This window comes from Taudactylus pleione, unplaced genomic scaffold (assembly GCF_031769625.1).
Source record: "Taudactylus pleione unplaced genomic scaffold, aTauple2 ptg000199l, whole genome shotgun sequence".
Lineage (NCBI taxonomy): Eukaryota > Metazoa > Chordata > Amphibia > Anura > Myobatrachidae > Taudactylus > Taudactylus pleione.
The window spans coordinates 6,802,379-6,824,000 of record NW_028284601.1 but is presented as its reverse complement, the minus strand read 5'-3'; the positions used below and the strand labels follow the sequence as shown (position 1 = coordinate 6,824,000).

The following is a 21,622-nucleotide window of genomic DNA, read 5'->3' as shown; positions in this document are numbered from 1 at the left end:
AAGTCAACAGTAAGTCCATTAAAGGAATTGTCCCACGTCCTCCGGTATATGGTAATTCTCCGGTATGAAAATGAAATGGGAAACACAATTTAGTGTAATAACGTCACTGTATGATGTAGCCACCCAAGGATGTGAATATGAGGAGAATATGGTGGTCAATGAAGATTTTCTCCCAGGTTAGTGTGGTCCCAACTCCCGTAAGAATCACCCAGATGTGAATGAGGATAAGTCCCATGTGGAGTTTCTTACATGTATGCTTGTAAGGGCTACATGTTTCTTACATGTATGCTTGTAAGGGCTACATGCTACATGTAAGGGCGATGTATGGGCACATAAAGGTATCTCTATCTTCAGACACCTTGGCCTGCTGTCCTTAACGGAATGTGGGGACTCTCATATCGTGATAGGGCAAAGTAAGTAACCATACATGTAAGAAACTCCACACGAGACGTATCCTCATTCACATCTGGGTGATTCTTATGGGGGTTGGGACCACACTAAGCCGGGAGAAGATCTTCTTCATAGACCACCATATTCTCCTCATATTCACATCCCCGGGTGGCTACATCACACAGTGACGTTATTACACTATATTGTGTTTCCCATTTCATTTTCATACTGGAGAATTACCATATACCAGAGGACGTGGGACAATTCCTTTGATGGACTTATTGGTGACTTGCATTATAAGTGTAGTTGTCCATACAGTGTGTATAATGTTTGATACCCTGAACAGTAGGGGTAGCAATCCTATACAGAGGTGAAAAGCTCAGATGACCTGATATTGATAATTATAGCTATAGTAGTCTGCACATTGGGTCTGATTTACACAGCAATTCCATCTCCTCCTGGCATCTCGGATCCTATGCTTGTGTCCGAAGACGCAGGATTGGATCAACATCGTGACCATCGGTTGCATCTGAGTAAACCTAAGCTTACCCCTAATGGCCATCTCCTGTCTGCTGGCAAAGCTAGTAATTCTGCGTCATAAGATACTGACACTCCCTGAAAACGAGGCCGACGCGTCCCTATTTTCTGGAAGCGCAGGCAGCCCCGCCCACAAAAACAGCTACCACATGTCAATCATGCTGCGGCTTAATGGGGTCGGCGATTGCGCCTTCACAGTCGGTGATCGGCACATGCGCAGTAAAGATTCTGCGCCATCATTACATATCAGAGTTGTGCATAAAGCTCATTATGTGAAAGGTTTACTGAGATTATATTGTAGAAAGGACACTCAAGAAGTATTACTGTGCTAGTAGCCCATACATAGCATGAGCCTAGCAGAGAGGATACTGAGAAGTGAGTGGGGTAGTAGTTTACACACGGTGGAAAGTATAGATGATATTATAGTGCTGGTAGTGATACTGTACACCAGGGGTGGGGAACCTTTTTTCTGCCAAGGGCCATTTTGCTATATAGAACATTATTCGTAGGCCGTGCCCCCTCCGTGTGACATCAGTACTGTCACACGGAGGGGGCCACAATCGCCGATGATTACAGCAATGCCCGGAGCATCCTCGTGATGCTCCGGAGAGATGTAAGGGCAGCGGTGTGACCATCTGAAGCATCCTAAGGATGCTCCAGGCGGCACTGCTGCATACATTATGGCTGCAGTATGCCATTCTAGGCACCCTGCTATCCAGATGAGTAGCAGAACAAAGCTCAGAGGGCCAAACCACATGATTCCGAGGGCCTTATACGGCCCCCGGACCTGAGGTTCCACATTCCTGCTGTACACTATAAAGCTATGCTAATGGTAGACAGGCACTTTGAGCACCTGCTTATTTGGAGTCCTAGCATTGTAAACACCTGAGCGCTGATATCCTCAACAATGCTGTCTGTCAGCACTAGCCTGGTGATCTTCTGCTAGATGAAGGAAAGTTTTGGGAGTAATATTGTGTAAAGAGAGTGGAACCTCTGCTGGATGAAGAGAAGCGTGGGGGAGAGTAATATTGTGTACACTAAGTAGAACCTCTTCTGGATGATGTGGAGCGTGGAGGAGTAATATTGTGTACTCAGTGGAACCTTTGCTGGATGATGTGGAGCGTGGGGGAGTAATATTGTGTACATAGTGGAACCTTTGCTGGATGAAGAGAAGTGTGGGGGAATAGTATTGTGCACACAGAGTGGAGGCTCTGCTGGATGGGGAAGTAGAATTATATACGCAGCGTGGAACCTCTGCTGGATGAAGTGAAGCGTGGGGGGGGAGCAGTATTATGTACACATAGTGGAACCTATGCTGGGTGAAGAGAAGCGTGGGGGAGTAGCATTATGTACACAGTGGAACGTCTGCTGGATGAAGAGAAGCGTAGGGGAGTAGCATTATGTACACATAGTGAAACCTGTGCTGGGTGAGGAGAAGCATGGGGGAGTAGCATTATGTATACATAGTAGAACCTGTGCTGGGTGAGGAGAAGCGTGGGGGAGTATTATTATGTACACTTAGTGAAACCTGTGGTTCGTGGAGAGAAGCGTGGGGGAGTAGTATTATGTACACTTAGTGAAACCTGTGGTGGGTGGAGAGAAGCGTGGGGGAGTACTATTATGTACACATAGTGAAACCTGTACTGGATGGAGAGAAGCGTGGGGGAGTAGTATTATGTACAGAGTGGGACCTGTGCTGGGTGGAGAGAAGCGTGGGGGAGTACTATTATGTACACATAGTGAAACCTGTGCTGGGTGGAGAGAAGCGTGGGGGAGTAGTATTATGTACACATAGTGAAACCTGTGCTGGGTGAGGAGAAGCGTGGGGGAGTAGTATTATGTACGCATAGGGAAACCTGTGCTGGGTGAGGAGAAGCATGGGGGAGTAGTATTATGTACACATAGTGAAACCTGTGCTGGGTGAGGAGAAGCATGGGGGAGTAGTATTATGTACACATAGTGAAACCTGTACTGGATGGAGAGAAGCGTGGGGGAGTAGTATTATGTACAGAGTGGGACCTGTGCTGGGTGGAGAGAAGCGTGGGGGAGTACTATTATGTACACATAGTGAAACCTGTGCTGGGTGGAGAGAAGCGTGGGGGAGTAGTATTATGTACACATAGTGAAACCTGTGCTGGGTGAGGAGAAGCGTGGGGGAGTAGTATTATGTACACATAGGGAAACATGTGCTGGGTGAGGAGAAGCATGGGGGAGTAGTATTATGTACACATAGTGAAACCTGTGCTGGGTGAGGAGAAGCGTGGGGGAGTAGTATTATGTACACATAGTGAAACCTGTGCTGGGTGGAGAGAAGCATGGGGGAGTAGTATTATGTACACATAGTAAGACCTGTGCTGGGTGAAGAGAAGCGTAGGGGAGTAGTATTATGTACACATAGTGAAACCTGTGCTGGGTGAAGAGAAGCATGGGGGAGTAGTATTATGTACACATAGTAAGACCTGTGCTGGGTGAAGAGAAGCGTGGGGGAGTAGTATTATGTATACATAGTAAGACCTGTGCTGGGTGAAGAGAAGCATGAGGGAGTAGTATTATGTACACATAGTGAAACCTGTGCTGGGTGGAGAGAAGCGTGGGGGAGTAGTATTTTGTACACTTAGTGAAACCTGTGCTGGGTGAGGAGAAGCATGGGGGAGTAGTATTATGTACACATAGTAAAACCTGTGCTGGGTGAAGAGAAGCGTGGGGGAGTAGTATTGTGTTCACATAGTAAGACCTGTGCTGGGTGAGGAGAAGCATGGGGGAGTAATATTATGTACACATAGTGAAACCTGTGCTGGGTGAAGAGAAGCGTGGGGGAGTAGTATTGTGTACACATAGTAAGACCTGTGCTGGGTGAAGAGAAGCGTGGGGGAGTAGTATTATGTACACATAGTGAAACCTGTGCTGGGTGAGGAGAAGCGTGGGGGAGTAGTATTATGTACACATAGTGAAACCTGTGCTGGGTGAGGAGAAGCGTGGGGGAGTAGTATTATGTACACATAGTGAAACCTGTGCTGGGTGGAGAGAAGCGTAGAAGAGTAGTATTATGTACATAGTGAAATCTGTGCTGGGTGGAGAGAAGCATGGGGGAGTAGTATTATGTACAGAGTGGAACCTGTGCTGGGTGGAGAGAAGCGTGGGGGAGTAGTATTATGTACACATAGTGAAACCTGTGCTGGGTGAGGAGAAGCGTGGGGGAGTAGTATTATGTACACATAGTGAAACCTGTGCTGGGTGAGGAGAAGCGTGGGGGAGTAGTATTATGTACACATAGTGAAACCTGTGCTGGGTGAGGAGAAGCGTGGGGGAGTAGTATTATGTACAGAGTGGAACCTGTGCTGGGTGGAGAGAAGCATGGGGGAGTAGTATTATGTACAGAGTGGAACCTGTGCTGGGTGGAGAGAAGCATGGGGGAGTAGTATTATGTACAGAGTGGAACCTGTGCTGGGTGGAGAGAAGCGTGGGGGAGTAGTATTATGTACAGAGTGGAACCTGTGCTGGGTGGAGAGAAGCATGGGGGAGTAGTATTATGTACAGAGTGGAACCTGTGCTGGGTGGAGAGAAGCATGGGGGAGTAGTATTATGTACAGAGTGGAACCTGTGCTGGGTGGAGAGAAGCGTGGGGGAGTAGTATTATGTACACATAGTGAAACCTGTGCTGGGTGAACAGAAGCGTGGGGGAGTAGCATTATGTACACATAGTAAGACCTGTGCTGGGTGAGGAGAAGCGTGGGGGAGTAGTATTATGTACAGAGTGGAACCTGTGCTGGGTGGAGAGAAGCATGGGGGAGTAGTATTATGTACAGAGTGGAACCTGTGCTGGGTGGAGAGAAGCGTGGGGGAGTAGTATTATGTACAGAGTGGAACCTGTGCTGGGTGGAGAGAAGCATGGGGGAGTAGTATTATGTACAGAGTGGAGCCTGTGCTGGGTGGAGAGAAGCATGGGGGAGTAGTATTATGTACATAGTGAAACCTGTGCTGGGTGAACAGAAGCGTGGGGGAGTAGCATTATGTATACACATTGGACATTCTGGTAACATATTGGGGAAGTGGACATACTGTAGGGAGGAATCTCTGCTGAGCCCAGCTGAAACTAGGAAGTTTATGGTAGTGTCTGTCTGTCAGGGAGTAATGTTCTCGTTTTAGTCCTTCCTGTAATGTAATAGGGCAGTGCTTTCCTCACTCTGTATGTGGGTCCTGATTCACAGTTGATGTTTCCTCAGTGGTTATCGGCTGTCTGCAAGGTCCATTACAGTAGTTGCAGGCAGCGACTTTTTATTTGCAGAGTGATTGACCATTAAGGGCCGTTTGGTGGAGGTAATGGGGTGTGCCGCCAAAAACGCAGACGTATCTCCTACCGTTTTCAGGGAGCATCGCTGCCTGCTTCTAAGATCCCGTACACACACAAAACCTGGCTCCCTACGTCTCAGTTCAGGCGGCCATTCCGTGCGGCCGATTATCGGAGGACCTGCCTTTGCAGCTGCGTATTAGTACGGAGTTACTTGGATTTGCCATTGGCTCCAGTGGGCGTCTCAGTACAAGTCCCAGCATCTGCGACATTAGCATATTTTCGTATATCCCCTGCGTGCACATACGCAGCGGCGGCATTAGCGTACAACTCAACTCAAAGTTAATCACTCTTTAGTAAGTACCAAACACCGGCTCAAGTTGTATGTAATTCTTGGATATAATGTTCATTTTGTACCTGTTAAAAGGTTTCCTAGATCACTTTGAAGGGTCTGTTTATAATCGGTGGCAGGGGGGCCTAGAAAACGATCATTTCTTTTTGGAGCTTGGTACATTGGACATCTTCACACTCCCCATAGAAAGCTGTAGGGATTTGTTATGCGAAAGACGTGTCCTGTTTTTATTCATTTTAAGTCTACCAATTGCCTCCACATAATGGTGGCAGCCGTTTTGTGGGCTAAACCAAATATCTGAGAATATGCCCAATTGATTCTCTATGAACTGGTGTCATCACAAAATGCTAATTCATTCAGATCAGTATAAACTTCCTTATTCATCGGGGTGACATGAAAATGGTAAAATACTCAAACTGCGTTACGAAGCTGCTCTATTGCAATTCAGAAAGAACTAACATGAGTTAACGCTAGATAAGTGAGCTAGCTAATATTGAATGTGAACAACTATCATCCTGACATTGCATATATACTGTATCAAAGCTGGCATTGGGGGCGATTCAATTCAGCGAGATGTTGAATAACTATTGGAAGGAGTTCCTGTAGCGGGCGTAGTAGGTAATACCGCCGGCCGCATGCGGAAGCCCGGCAGAGGTGAAGATCCCGATCGCTTAATAAGATAAGTATACTAATCCTATTTTCCACCCTAGCCCTCCCTCAGGGGTAACTAACCCTAACCTCACCCCTAAAAGTGCCTAAACCTTACCCCCCCCCCCACTGCCCCCGCAGCCTAAACCAAAGTCTCCCGGGGGGGGGGTGCCTAACCCTAACCTCCCCCCAGGGGTACCTAACGCTAACCCTGAGTCCCCCTGGGAGCCCTGACACCTAACACACTCCACCTGCGCGGCTCTCCGCGCCCGGCTTACTTCATTCGGTATGCCGGGCGTCTGTCTAATGAACCCGACGCCTGACATTAGTACTTTGCCGGGATTAGACAGTCGGGAAGCCGGCGGTCGGCATTTAGACCCCCGGCTTCCTGACTACATCACCCTGTTCAATTGATCGCACTGTTCAGTCCGACTAGAACCACTTAAGTAGGAGAATGCCAGCTACCGTGCCATTAAGCTGGGTGTTTAGTCGCGTTAACCGGCAATCTCCGACTAAAGTGCCGGCCACGAGGCTGTTAGTGCCGCGCTAAGCCAGTAAAAGAGCATCGCGGCCGGCACTCAAGTCTGATTTCTGTTCGCACCTCAGGAGGGTGCGAGCAGAAATCCTATAGTCTGACTTAACTGCGCGGCCAATTGAATAGCTCCGGGAACCCCTTCTCGGGCTATTCAGCATCACACTGCATTGAATCGCCCCTTTATGTCTCAGTTGTTTTGAAGTGCACGCATCATTTTGCGTGTCGTGCCTCAGTGATGTCACCAATTCCTTGTGAATTCATATGCTGATGTTTGTTTCAACCTAGAAAATGGCTGCCTCCAGTGTGTGTATACATGACGGGTACATTTTTAACTTTTTTTTTTTTTTGTCCCCCCAATAATTGCTTTAATATACGTTTAAACTAGAGAGAAAAATGTCACAGATTGCCGGTTTGTCAAGGTCTGGCATGAAATGTTTTTGTTGGAACGCTACAAGTTCCATCTACGCATTTCTCTACACACTGTTTTGTGTGTTTAATGCCAGGGCTTTGTACTTTAGGTTAAGCTGATCGTACATAGCACAATTTATCAAGTAAATTGGCTGTGTTTAACCATATTGCTCAGGTGCTGCTTTGTGTGCTGAACGTAAATAGCCGGAGTTTGGAATGGTTCTGATTGTGATCAGGTGTACCTGTCTGCTGGTGACTGGGAGCTGTATGCGTTTGCTTTCATCTGGTGATAGAAGTTATTAGGCCCAATATGACTCAAACTTGTGGTCCCAGATTTGTCCAGTTTGTCAGCAGATCTGGCTGTTTATGGCCACCTTACACCCTTTAGCCCCGCATAATACACCTATATACTATGTATGTGTAATGTATTCCTCAGGTGATATAACCATATATGTATTTTGTTTTTAGTTTTGTAACTAGGGAAGATAAAAAAAAAAAAAAAAAAATGCTGCGTATTACTGTCATGCCTGAAACACCTGGATATCATATAGTCTGGTTACAAATTAACCTCCAGGGTGCGGCCCTTAGGCCATTATTTTATTTTACCTCTGTTTGTCCTGCTGTGTACAGTGTTTCCTGTTATTGTAGTGTACTCTGTGCTGTGCATACATTTTCCTATGAGTAGCTGCTGTGTCCTCTGTAAAATGATTTCATTCAGTTTCTGTGCTCCGGAGCCTCTGGGCCTGATTCAAAGCCGGACGCTATTTGCGCTCGCTCGTTCAGAAAAAGGGGCCGGATATTTAAATTGAGCGCTCGCTCTTTGTGGTCTGTTGACGCCTCTATGTCTGAGCGAGCGAACGAAACTTGCGCTCGCTATTTTGTAAAGATGCCCCCCTGGCCGCTCGCATCATTCGTCATCTCCGCTGTTTATTAGATTAATCGAGTACATTGAAAGGCGTCTAAACTGCTCGCAGTGCTTGTGGTTGGATTTTCCTACCGCAATCATGCGAACAGTTCAGGCTAAGAAACAACCAAGTGACGTGGCCGATGACGCTACTTTGTTAATTATGCACACCCTTAAAACGCCCGTTTTGACCGTTTGGCACGCCTGCGTTCGGATCTCCACTCCCCGTTTTCAAGCACCTTCCCCTGTTACCACCCACAAACGCCTCATCCTGTCACTCAAATTAGCAGGCACTCGCTATTTTGCGAGCGCTCGATTTCCGACCGCATGACTGGTTGGCGCATGCCCATTACGACCCATACGCATGCGCAGTTGTGCGAACATCGCGCGGAGCGAACGAGCGGCCTTTTACGAGCTTCTCTGAATCAGGCCCTCTGTGTGGTGTACGATCGTGCTCTCTGATTACTGCTGTGTAATATGTGTAGGTCACTCTGCGCTGTGTCCAGTGACTGCAGTGTACTCTGTGGTGTTTATAATGTTACCGGTGACTACAATGCGCTCTGTGCTATGTACAGTGACTGCAGGGTACGGATTGCTAATGCCGGGTCGATGACATCACGTGATGAGCCAGCGCTTGGAGATTAAATGACTACGCAGTGAATGGGACCCGGGTCGCATCGACCCGGGTTACCTGTTCACACTGTACTACAGGCTGGGTGAACACGCTTCTCGTGACCAGGGCTGAAATGCCAGCTTATTTCATCCTGGCTCTTACACGCTGCACAGTAGCCCGGGTTGCTGCGCGTTCACATGCAATAACCTGGGTTATTGGAGTAAGGGCCTGATTCAGAGCCGCTCGTAAGCGGCCGCTCGTTCGTTCCGAGCGATGTTTGCTCAACTGCGCATGCGTATGGATCGTAATACACATGCGCGAACCAGTCAGTGCGGCCGAAAATCATTTGTTCGCTAAATAGCGAATGCCTGCTATTTTGAATGACAGGAGGAGGCGTATGTGGGTGGTAACAGGGGAAGGTGCTTGAAAACGGGGAGTAGAGATCCGAACGCAGGTGTACTTAAAGGTCAAAATGGGCGTTTTAAGGGTGTGCATAATTAATACAGCAGCGTCATTGACCACGTCACTGGGTTATTTTATAGTCAGAACTGCTCGCAAGATTGCGGTAGGAAAAACCAACCACAAGAATAGCGAGCAGTTCATACGCTGGTCGATGTACTCTATTAATCAAATTAATAGCGGACATGACGTAGGATGCGAGCGGCCAGGGGGCGTATTTTACCAAAAAACGACCGCATGTTTTGTTCGCTCGTTCAGACCTAGAGGCGTGAACAGACTGCAAAGAGCGAACGGTTCATTTGAATAGCCACCCCCTTTTTTCTGAACGAGCGAGCGCAAATAGCGTCCGGCTCTGAATGCGGTCCTAAGTGTGAAAGGGGTATTAGTGACTGCAGTGTCTTCTCTAGTGTTTATTGTACTTACTGTGTGGTAATTATGTTACCACTGTACACTTAAGTGTTTACAACGCTACCAGTGAATACATTTTGCTATGTACAATATTTCCATTCATTTCAGTTTTGTCCCATAGTGTTTATAGTTCTACCAGTGACTGCAGTGTAGTATTTGCTGTGCGCATTGTTTACAGTGCACTCTGTGGTAATTATAATGTTACCTGTGAATGCAAGGTACTTTTTTTTTGCTATGTACACTATTTCCAGTCATTTGTTTCCATTGTAGTGTTTATACTTCTTTTCTGCCAAAATCCCGGGTCCAGCCCGGGATGCTGAAAACGGGTTTCAAGCCATGTCACAGCGGCTTGAACCCCATTTACACCACAGGCCGGCCCCGGATATTGCTGGGGCTTTCCTCTGCCAGCGTTTGGAGATAACCTCATCTCCAAGCGCCAGGAAATCCGTTTCTCCCTATTCTGTGAACGGAACCCGGGTCAGATGACCCAAGATACACGTTTCCACCGAGCCTTACCGGCGTAAAACCCTGCCCGAGACCCAGGATTTTTTCCTAGGAACCTTTTCCAATATAAACCCATGTCAAGTGACTGCAGTGCACACTGGTGTCTACAATGTGTTCTGTGACTGTAGTGCTCTCTGGGCCTGATTCAGAGCCGCTCGTTCGCTCTGAGCGATGTTTGCCCAACTGCGCATGCGTACGGATCGTTATACGCATGCGCAAACTAGTCAGTGCGGTCGAAATTCATGTGCTCGCAAAATAGCGAATGCCTGATAATTTGAGTGACAGGAGTAGGCGTATGTGGGTGGTAACAGGGGAAGGTGCTTGAAAACGGGGAGTGGAGATCCCATCGCAGGCGTGCTTAAAGGTCAAAATGGGCATTTTATGGGTGTGCATAATTAATACAGCAGCGTCATTGACCACGTCACTTGGTTATTTTATAGCCAGAACTGCTCGCAAAATTGTGGTAGCAAAAACCAACCCCAAGAATAGCGAGCAGTTCATACCCTGATCGATGTACTCGATTAATCTAATAAATAGCGGACATGATGTAGGATGCGAGCGGCCAGGGGGCGTATTTTTTCAAAAAGCGACCGCAAGTTTTGTTTGCTCGTTCAGACCTAGAGGCGTGAACAGACCGCAAAGAGCGAACGGTTGATTTGAATAGCCACCCCTATTTTCTGGACGAGCGAGCGCTAATTGCGTCCGGCTCTGAATCAGGCCCTCTGTGCTGTGTATAAACCCATGTGCAGTGACTGCAGTGCACACTGTGGTGTTAGAATTCCTATAGTACTTTCTGTGCTGTGTATAAAGCTATGTACAGCCATGGCCAAAAGTTTTGAGAATGACACAAGTATTGGTTTTCACAAAGTTTGCTGCTTCAGTGTTTTTAGACCTTTTTGTCAGATGTTACTATGGTATAATGAAGTAAAATTACAAGCGTTTCATAAGTGACAAAGGCTTTTATTGACAATTACATTAAGTTTATGCAAAGATTCCATATTTGCAGCGTTGACCCTTCTTTTTCAAGACCTTTTTCTTGCCTAATCAATGCTGGAGTTTGTCAGAATTTGTGGGTTTTTATTTGTCCATCCGCCTCTTGAAAATTGACCACAAGTTCTCAATGGGATTAAGGTCTGGGGAGTTTCCTGGCCATTGACCCAAAATTTTGATGTTTTGTTCCCCGAGCCACTTAGTTATCACTTTTGCCTTATGGCAAGGTGCTCCATCATGCTGGAAAAGGCATTGCTCATCACCAAACTGTTCTTGGATGGTTGGGAGAAGATGCTCTTGGAGGATGCTTTGGTAACATTCTTTTTTCATGGCTGTGTTCAAAATTGTGAGTGAGCCCACTCCCTTGGCTGAGAAGCAACCCCACACATGAAGGGTTGCTTTACTGTTGGCATGATACAGGACTTATGGTAGCGCTCACCTTTCCTTCTCCAGACAAGCGTTTTTTCAGATGCCTCAAACAATCTGAAAGGGGATTCATCCAGAGAAAATAACTTTACCCCAGTACTCGGCAGTCCAATCCCTGTATCTTTTGAAGAAAATCAGTCTGTCCCTGATGTTTTTCCTGCAGAGAAGTGGCTTCTTGCTGCCTTTCTTGACACCAGGCCATCCTCCAAAAGTCTTTGACCTGTCTCATGCCAACAGTAAATCATCCTGAGACCATTCATGTGTGGGGTTGCTTCTCAGCCAAGGGAGTGGGCGCACTCACAATTCTGCCTAAGAACACAGCCATGAATAAAGAATGGTACCAAAACATCCTCCAAGAGCAACTTCTCCCAATCTTACAATAACAGTTTGGTGAGGAACAATGCCTTTTCCAGCATGATGGAGCACCTTGCCAGAAGGCAAAAGTGATAAGTGGCTCGGGGAACAAAACGTCAACATTTTGGGTCCATGGCCAGGAAACTCCACAGATCTTAATCCCATTGAGAACTTGTGGTCAATCCTCAAGAGGCAGGTGGACAAACATAAACCCACAAATTCTGACAAACTCCAAGCATTGATTAGGCAAGAATGGGCGGCCATCAGTCAGTATGTGGCCCAGAAGTTGATTGACAGCATGCCGGGGCGAATTGCAGAGGTTTTGAAAAAGAAGGGTCAACACTGCAAATATTGACTCTTTGCATAAACTTAATGTAATTGTCAATAAAAGCCTTTGACACTTAAATGCTGTAATTTTACTTCATTATACCATAGTAACATCTGACAAAAAGGTCTAAAAACACTGAAGCAGCAAACTTTGTGAAAACCAAGACTTGTGTCATTCTCAAAACTTTTGGCCATGGCTGTACGGGACTGCAGTGTACACTCTGGTGTTTAGAATGTTTCCTGTACTGCAGTACTCTGCTCTGTGTATATTGTGCAGTGTACCTCTTTCTGGTTACTGCAGTGCAATCTGTGTATTGTTCTAGTGGCTGCAGTGTACTTTGTATTATGCTTTCCTGTGGTTACTGCTGTGAAAATCTGTTCCTTACGGCCATTACAGTGTACATAGTGATGTGTACATGATTTCCTTCCCTGCAGTATACTCAGTGCAGGTTAGGGAGGATGTAGAGTTTCCATTTTTTTGACAGCTGACGAGTTGCTGACAGGATGTGTGGAGAGCAGTACTTTTCTGCTGGACAGGGTAGGGGGGAATCCTCACAGATGTCTATCTTTGTATTTCCCTGCCACATGATGAGAGATTCTGGATAGATGGTGTGTAGTTAGATGATCGGGCTACCCACCCATGTAGCATGCCTGCAGCCTAGGCCATTCTGAAAGCAGCAGTGCTTGTATATATCGCTGCAGGTCCGTCATTTTCGCTGTTTGTAGAATACAGACCGTTTCACTTTTACGTATGAATTGTTGAGGATAAGTCTGCTATCAGGTACCCTGTTATTACAGTCCCAGGAAGAGCAGGTTACTCATAATAACACAAGATAATCCGTTATCTCCCTCGTCATCACCACCCGTAATTTGTTTCGCATATTTACTGCCACATATATACGTGTTTTGTGGTTGTATTAGATGGTGAACACCGGAAGCTATATAAATAAGCTTGTCTTCCATGCAGATAGGGACATGCTAGCAAAAGGCCTGCACGGTGTCAGAGGTGTGGATGGGGCATGTTTTGTAACCTAGTCTGTCTCTAGTGAGCAGATTATGTCAGGGGTCAAAGAGCAGCATCTGTAGGTCTGGGAAACCCTCCCTCACAGATAAGACCTCGTTCCCACATTCCCAATTGTGTACTCGCAAGGGGGAGAGAACTTTTTCTTTGCACCTCTCCATGTCTAGACTGAAGCAAGAGGGTCACAAAAAATCCCTAAGGGTCTGCAAACATGCAGTTCTGTATGAAACCTTTATTTAGCAGATGTAGGCAAACTACGATTGGCATGGGATGCTGGGTCCTGTAGTTCTACCAAAGGTTGCCTCCCTCTGAATTAAGCCAGGAACACACTATAGAATTTTTGGACCGATTTGCCAATAATCCAATGATCGGCCAGATATATTGTGTAGTTCGTAGTCCACAAGCGAACTGCTTCGATTATTGGATCGGTTGGCCAAGACAGCAAAATGTAACCTTATTTATTTATTAAGTTACTTATATAGCGCAGCAAATTCAGTTGTGTTTTACAATTTGAATTAACATTATACTGGGTTGTAAAGACATACATAAGGGTAAGAGGGCCCTGCTCGCAAGCTTACAATCTATAGGACCTTAAATCTCGCGATATTGACCAGTGTGTGCGTATTCTTGATAATATGCCCATATTCCCTACGTTTTCCCATGGCCATGTCATCCTCCTTGTCGGCGGACATATGCAATATCAATGTAGTGTGGCCGAAAATCTGTAACGTCTAATAAAGAAAAACCCGCGCAATGTGTAGCACAGATATTGGGTCTTTTCGATTTGCTTCCAAATGGGCCCTGTTTGTCGGCCCCATCAAAAATATCGGACAGTGTGTATCCAGCGTTAGCCTGTTGTGACCTTCACAACCCTCTAGGTATGTGGCACATTATTTTGCTCGGTTGGCCAGATGTGCCTATGACAGTAACAAGCTGTGGCTTAGGCTGGGATAAATGTGGGCCGTAAAACGGAATAATGCACAATGCCCAGTAAACCAGCTCTGTGGCAATAACTGGATGTGGGGGTCAGAAAACAGATCTGTTCTGTTCAGTTCTCAGGGCTCCCGCTTAGTGCGGCCTCACAAGCTATGTACCAGGCCAGACAGCATTCCTATCCCCAACTTCACACCCCCTCCCGGCTGTTTAACTGTTGCAGGGCAGCCTGCAACACATTGCAGACACCCGCCCGTTAACTTGTTCCCTGCCGCTTCTCCATTGCAGAGCGCAGTCCTGTGTCCGCCGGTATATAGTGAGAGCGCTTGCCATGATGAGTAAGAGATAATAACATACACGTTAGTGTGACTCACCTTCCGTGTACTAGATTACTTAATGTGTAAGAAACACACGTGAGTTCTGGAGATAATAGGATGCCTGGGATACAAGCTCCAGCTGCTATACCATAAATAATCTCTTAACTTCCCGGTTTCCAGGGGCAGTTCCTAGACAAATGTGTCCCTAGATATCCTGGTCTGACACTGTCCCCGGCCTTAAATATTATTATTATTATTATTATTATCCTTTATTTATATGGCGCCACAAAGGTTCCGCAGCGCCTTACACAGTACATAAATGAGCACACAAGAAAAACAGTTAATAGTAATACAAAACAATGCAGGACAAGGACAAGGTTATAAACTCAGCTGCAAAACACAAGCAGCAGGACATGAGCAACCAGGTGGTAGGTGCCATTGTAGGGAGTTAGGAGTAAATTATACTATAAGTAGGGGGAGGAGAAGCACGTGAGGATGAGGGCCCTGCTCGTGAGAGCTTACATTCTAAAGGGGAAGGGCAGACAGACAGGGGTGACACAGAGGGGTAGATAGTGAAGAAGGAGCATGGAGCAGTGGGTTAGGATATGTGCTGCGGAATGTGTGTGTATAAGACGACCTGATGTTATGTAAAAATTAAGTCCTTCATACATCTATCTCTATGATAGAAAATAGATTGTTTGTGTTATTTACATGAGAGATGTACAAAGTAAAGTAGAAGCACTTTAATTTGTGTGTTACATTTTAGCATCTATATACAGCCTGACAAGAAATGCAGCTATTATGGGACTGTCCCGCCATCCTAATACAGTAGTGACTACTTTAGTTCCAGCTGCTGGGTGCTATGCCATGCTCCTGTGAGTGGGTGCATCTCACATGCTAGACCCACTCACAAATGGGTGCAGCCATACATGATGTGGTCCCACAGGATGTTGCAGTACCCGGGCCCAGAATTTCTCTTGGCAGCCCTGGAGGTGACAGACAGAACGAGGAGGGAATGGGGCTTAGTAGTGGGGTAACAAGACCATGGAGGGAGGTGGTTGAGAGTGGAGGTATAGGAGAAGTGGGGGAAAGAAGCAGAGGGTTGGAAGCAGACTGATGAGAGAAAAAAAGGAAGAACAGCAAGTGGAGGAAACAGGAGGGGGAAGAGAGGGACGGATAAAGTAGAGGATTATGTGGACATAGAATATGGGGGTTGTGTGAAGTAAGGGTGTTCATGCTGTGGACAAGGTAATAATTGAGATGTAAACTGGAGTGGAGGCTGTGAGATATAGAGTCAGTGTGATATAGAGACAGTGTAATGTGGAGGCTGTGTGATGTAGAGACAGTGAGATATAGAGTCAGTAGAGATATAGAGTTAAATATTGATGAACCGCATGTTGTGGCGTTTTTAACCTTTTTTTTTTTTTTTTCAATGTATATAAGCCATATAAAACGTCACACTGCAAATAGGGAAAATATAGAAACAAACAATAATATATCTTGAAGATCAACAAAGTGGTAAATACATAGACGCAAGGGACATGGAATGAACACAACACGAACTGAGGTACGACAGAAAAGCGAGATCCTCAGTTCACACCCGGCGCTCGATTTAACATAATGGAAAATGAAAATGGAAATGATATGTGTATCGAATTGAATTATCTAATACAATATACAGCGCTGCAAAAACTCGATTGTCAGTTGCTAGTCTGACATACACAACAAGAAGAAAAAGAAAAACTTATTTGCAAGTTGCGCTGCTGTAATGTAAAGTGCAGTATACCAAAATGATCCACATCATAAACTTCTCTGAATTCTGAAAAAAACATTTAATAATACCTCTTTTACACCAAACAAATAACCCGGGTTATTGCCAGGTCGATCCGGGTCGAGGCTCTGTGTGAACGGCTCCCAAAAAAATAACCCGGCTCGATTTACCGGGCAATCTTACTCTGGTTGAGAGCAGGGTTGAAAACGGGTTGTTCCCGGGTCATGAGGCAGTGTAAACGGGTGCTACCTGGATTATTTGACCCGGCTAGCTCCGAAAGATGTTGATTGGAGCTTCTGGGGCACCGGCAGATGATGTAATTTGTCAGTGACCTGCAGAGAGAGATGCACATGAAGCCATCGCTTGCCTGCCTATCCTTCTTCACCACAGCAGCCTGACCAGCAGCCACAAAAGCAGGCAGGCACACAGCCTACCACAGCCAGAACAGCAACCTGCACCACAGCCTGACCAGCAGCCACAAACGCAGACTGATACACAGCCTGCCACAGCCAGAACAGCAGCCTGTAGCAATGCTGTAAGCAGTCCCCACCCCTCTCTTTTGTTGCCTTTTGTGACCATCTTTGTCAGACATTAAAACAGACCATTTTTAATGACTTCTATAGAGAGAAGCAGGGATTACCCGGGTTCAGTGTAAACAGGGCAAATCCAGGAATAACCCGGGTCGAGTTGCAGTGTAAACGTGGTCTGAAGCCAAGTTCGACCCGGGATTGACCAGTGTTCAAATTGCAGGGTCTGACTCGGGATTTTGGTGTAAAAGGGGTATAAACATACAATAGAAGAAATTCATAAATAGCCATAAAAATGATCATAAGAATCTCACTGTGGAGAATAATGTATCAAATGTAACAATATCTGTGACTGCTCGTACAACTCTAATAAATGTTATAAAGGTATCTAATTCGATACAATACAATTCAGTTGCTCACCGCTTGATACATCAAAAATGATTGTAGTATCCCATTGAATTAGATGTTGAAATGTCAATAGTTTGATGATACTTATAGTGCACTGGAGCTTTTTATAGATGGTCGGTGTAGAAGTGCTGATTGAAATACCATATGTCCGCCCGGATGGCACTTCACACAATACTTGCTGGACAAGAGTTTTCCCTTTCAATTGGGTTGCGTGTGTGTCAGCGTTGGGCTGAGACTTGTGGTGCGCCGGAGCTCCTTTGTAGTGTATGTAACCCGTTAGGTGTAGTGGAAAGGAGTATTCAGGATTTACACTCCGCACACGGATGGTATCTGCAACAGGAGTCACCTCGTGATTGTGGGGCAGGAGTTGCGGCTGTAGGTGAGACACATACCTGGCCGACATCGGCCTCGTGTCTCTGCTGATAGCGTATTATCCACCTCACTCCTCCACGTCCTAATTGCCGGCTGGCTGCGCTTTGAATGGAGCTGGCACCTCTCCTGTGCAATTGAAGTCAATGCGGTGATGACTGTTGGCAAATAATCAAAAGTCCACTCCAAATATATAGCAGTACTGGTCACAGTATATAACAGTCCCTTCGACGCGTTTCGCTCCCCTCTTGGAGCTTTTTTTAAATAGTTTTTTTCTTTTTCTGCAAAGGACATAGAAACCCAACGTTGCCTCTGTAAGTGTATATGTATGTAGTTCTTGGGGCCTAATCAATTAGCCTCGAGTTCCGTTTGCAGAAGGTTACATTAATAGCTTATTTCGCTGGCTATTTTCATCAAGTGTGCTCCCTCGAATGCCACCATTCAATTGTAAAAGCCGGTTCGCGGCAATGTCTACGTGGTGTGGCCCGGGGTAAGTGCATAAAAAAGGGAGGTAATGACAAAATCAAATAAGATTGTATAGTAATATAGAAGGCTATTAGTGGCTATAAGCAAAGTATTACTTCATTCTGTGTGCTGTATATAATCCTTAGTATCTGCTACTCTTATCTGTGCATGGACAGTATCACTTACATCACTTACACTGTATCTTGCTCTCATTATATGTTCTGCCCAGAGATAAGGTGGGTACACACTTGTGTGACCGGCAATTGTGCCAATGTCCAGGTACACCCTGGGCATCGCGTGATTACTGGTACACATTTCAGCGATTAATGAAGGTCGGAAATGATCACTCGTTCCGTCCTTTAGTAATATGCATTGCGCCACATGCGATATCCTCAGTTTTGATGTGCAGCACATTAAACCTGATGTCGTCACATTGCGACAGTGGGAGTGCACATATCGTGCATACACACTGCGCGATATGTCGTTCTGATTTGGCCAAATTGGAACGACACAGCTCCAGTGTGTATCAGTCATTACTCATTAACTACGTGCAAAGGCCCCTATAGACGGAACGATGTAGGCAACGATACGTTCTCGTTAACGATTTCCCTTGAAATCCTGAACACTCCCGGACAAACGATATTGTGCATACACATGGAACGATTGTACAAACAATATAGATGGGTCGTTAACGATATATCATTTGGCAGCAAACAGCTTTACGATGCATCTTCTGTCTCCCCGTCGGCTGGCACAAAATGGTGGAGGGGGGGTGACCAGGAAAAGTGACGACAAGTCGTTCATCGTGCGTACACACGGAACAGTGTGTATCAAATTGTGGATGACAGGTCGTGATCTTTCTGCATGTTCAAAAGATCACAGACCCCGGCCAACGACCAGCTAGAGCGACATCATTATCGTGCCTACACACGGCAGATTTTAAACTATTTGTCATTCCAATCTGTCAAAAACGTCAATATCGTTTAAAATATCGTACCGTGTAGCCGCCCTCTCAGTATCTGTCCTTTATTTCCCTGAGTGTGTACAGCACCACTTCTATTCTGCATGGTGAATATAAACCTTGGTATCTGTCCTTGCGCTATATCAGTTTAGAACACAGGTTCTCAATCTCTTCCTTCAGGACCCCAAACAGTGCATGCCTTCCAGCTCTCCTCGCCGAATCACGAGGGACAATAGGGCCTGAATCAGAGATGGACACTAATGCAATTTTCACGCAGATCGAGCGGTTGTTAGCCAAAGCGTATGCACTGCACGTGCGCTGCGATCGCATTGCGATTACGCACACAAAGTTGAATCCATCACTACTGACTACAGACTGCCAGCGTTTGGGGGTGATATTGGGGAGTGGTCACAAAAACGCAGGCGTGCCTGTCCATTTAAACACCGTTACATGGGCGTGCATAAATTAGGCCTGCGTGTCAGAGGAGCACCCAAGGCTGCGGCAGGTCAGATCTTCCGCAGGGGTAAGATGCCCACCGATGTGCTTCGATGTTACGTAGATGCGTCGTCGCACGCACATAAGAAGGCAGCAGTGGGCGTCTTTGCTAACATCATGTTTTCGCAGCTGCCTTGCGTACGAAAACGCGGTTACGATCACATTAGCGTCCGTCTCTGAATCAGGCCCATAATTAGCTATACCTGTGGATCTTTTAAAATGTGTCAATTTAATGAGTAATGAATACACCTGTGCACCTGTTGAGTGACCTGGAAAGTAGAACCTGTTTGGGGTCCTGAAGGCCGACTTTGAGAACCACTGGTTTAGAATAAAAATACACCTCTTTTTACTATAATCCTTGCCCATCCTATAGCCTATGTCTGTCCATACTTCAGCATTTCATACATTTGCATGCACTTGGCCAGCAGTCATTTGTAATACTTTTAGGTGACCGATGTGATACAAGTCTCTGAAGTAGCTGGAATATCTTACTCCATAAAGTTTCTTTTCCAGCTGTGAATGTGTTCTATGGTCATAGGGGCAGTTACAATATTTTGCAGTAGACCCTGACTCTCTTTCCAGAGTTCTGTCAATCGGGACCGTTTATTTTCTGCTTTTTATATAGTGATCCATGATTGGCTTGAGCAGGTGTCATTGTTATCACCAGGCTGTAACTAGGGGTGTGCGACCAGTGCCTCCGCACAAAGTGCAACGTTCTGCGGGCGGAACTGTCGCTGCCCCATGGCCCTTGCTTCTGGCTCGCGGGATGCTTGGAACGGCACCTTGCAGCCAGGATCACTGCTGCAGTGCCACCGGTTAGTCCTTTTAGATGGTCCTGGCAGACACCCTGTAGTCTGTGCCACTGATTAGAGCATCCTCAGGGGTATGCAGTCGGGAAGCCGGCGGACCTAATCCCGACAGCCGGCTTCCCAACTGTCATATCCCGGCAAGTGTCTAAAGACAGGCGTCGATATGCCGACGCCTGTCATTAGACATACGCCAGGAGCCCGGTATCCCAATCGAAGGGACGCCACGCGGATAGCCGCACTTAGGTTTAGGGTTCCCGGGGGGGACTTAGAGTTAGACACCCCCCCGGGAGGTTAGGGTTAGGCACCCCCCCGGGGAACTTAGGTTTAGGCGGCGGAGAAGATAAGGGTTAGGCACCCCTAAGGGAGGGTTAGAGTTAGGGGAGAGAATTAGGTTAGTCAATACTTACCTTAGGGACGATCAGGATTTTCAACCATGTCGGGCAGCCGCTGTCGAGATTCCCCGGCGGTAAATCATACCGATTCCTCCTCAGGAAGGAAGCTCCAATCTACTCTGCACTTACCGGTACTGCCACATACACGCACACGCGCACACACACACTCACACACTTCCCGTGACGTCAGGCGCTAAGGGTGCAGGCCGGCCCTGTTACTGCACTAAATCAGTCACTTTATTCTTTGAAACCATAAAATGTGCCCTGTTAAGGATTACTTTATCCTGAAGTGGTGTAATATTAGTGGTAAATCCCACAGCTGTCAGGACATGGTGTTTGTGTATGTGTTTGGGATGAGATTTATATACATGCTTTTACTGACGCTTTGAGATGTGTAACAAAGACCAAACACACCATTAGACCCAATAGGTTTTATTTTCACATCTTTGGAAATGTTACTAAGCTGCCTTACTTTAACATCAGTGGGTAATAGGCTTCAGCCTTGCATGATGCTTATGTAGGAATGCTCCAATGCTTATCAATGGGTAACCCCATGCCTTGCTATTGGCACCTTCCTGTGGCTCCTGGTATCCCGGAGGTTTTTTATCAGACACAGGGCAGATAGTTATATCTGAGCATAACCGGCTTCCCAGTGAGTTGCTAGACGGATGAAAAGCACCACTTACAAGGTGCATGTCTCCAGTGACTGAGAATAATGGGCTGGAAATAGTGATTGGCTCAATTTTAATTTGCCGTCTCCTTGATGTGCCTTTTGCAAAATGAAAATGCAAGGCTTCCGGGAAGTGATTTTGTGGGATTTTGGAGTGAGATGGTCAAATTCCCGATGTCGGCATCCCAACAGGGTTAGGATACCGCCACCTGACAGTAGGTATCCTAACCCTCCCTTTCTCCCTTCCCCAACCCACCCTCCCTGGTGCCTAAACCTAATCTATCCCCCTCCCCCCCTTCAGTGCCTAACCCTAACCTTCCCCAAACCGGCTACTTACCTTC

At 46.4% G+C, this 21,622-nt stretch overlaps 1 protein-coding gene across 5 annotated transcripts in view; it reads left to right on the top strand.

Moving 5' to 3' along the window:
• BICRA (BRD4 interacting chromatin remodeling complex associated protein) overlaps nucleotides 1–21,622 on the top strand; it is an 80,608-nt gene that overhangs the window by 25,911 nt on the left and 33,075 nt on the right. The gene's annotated exons all lie outside the window — the stretch shown is intronic.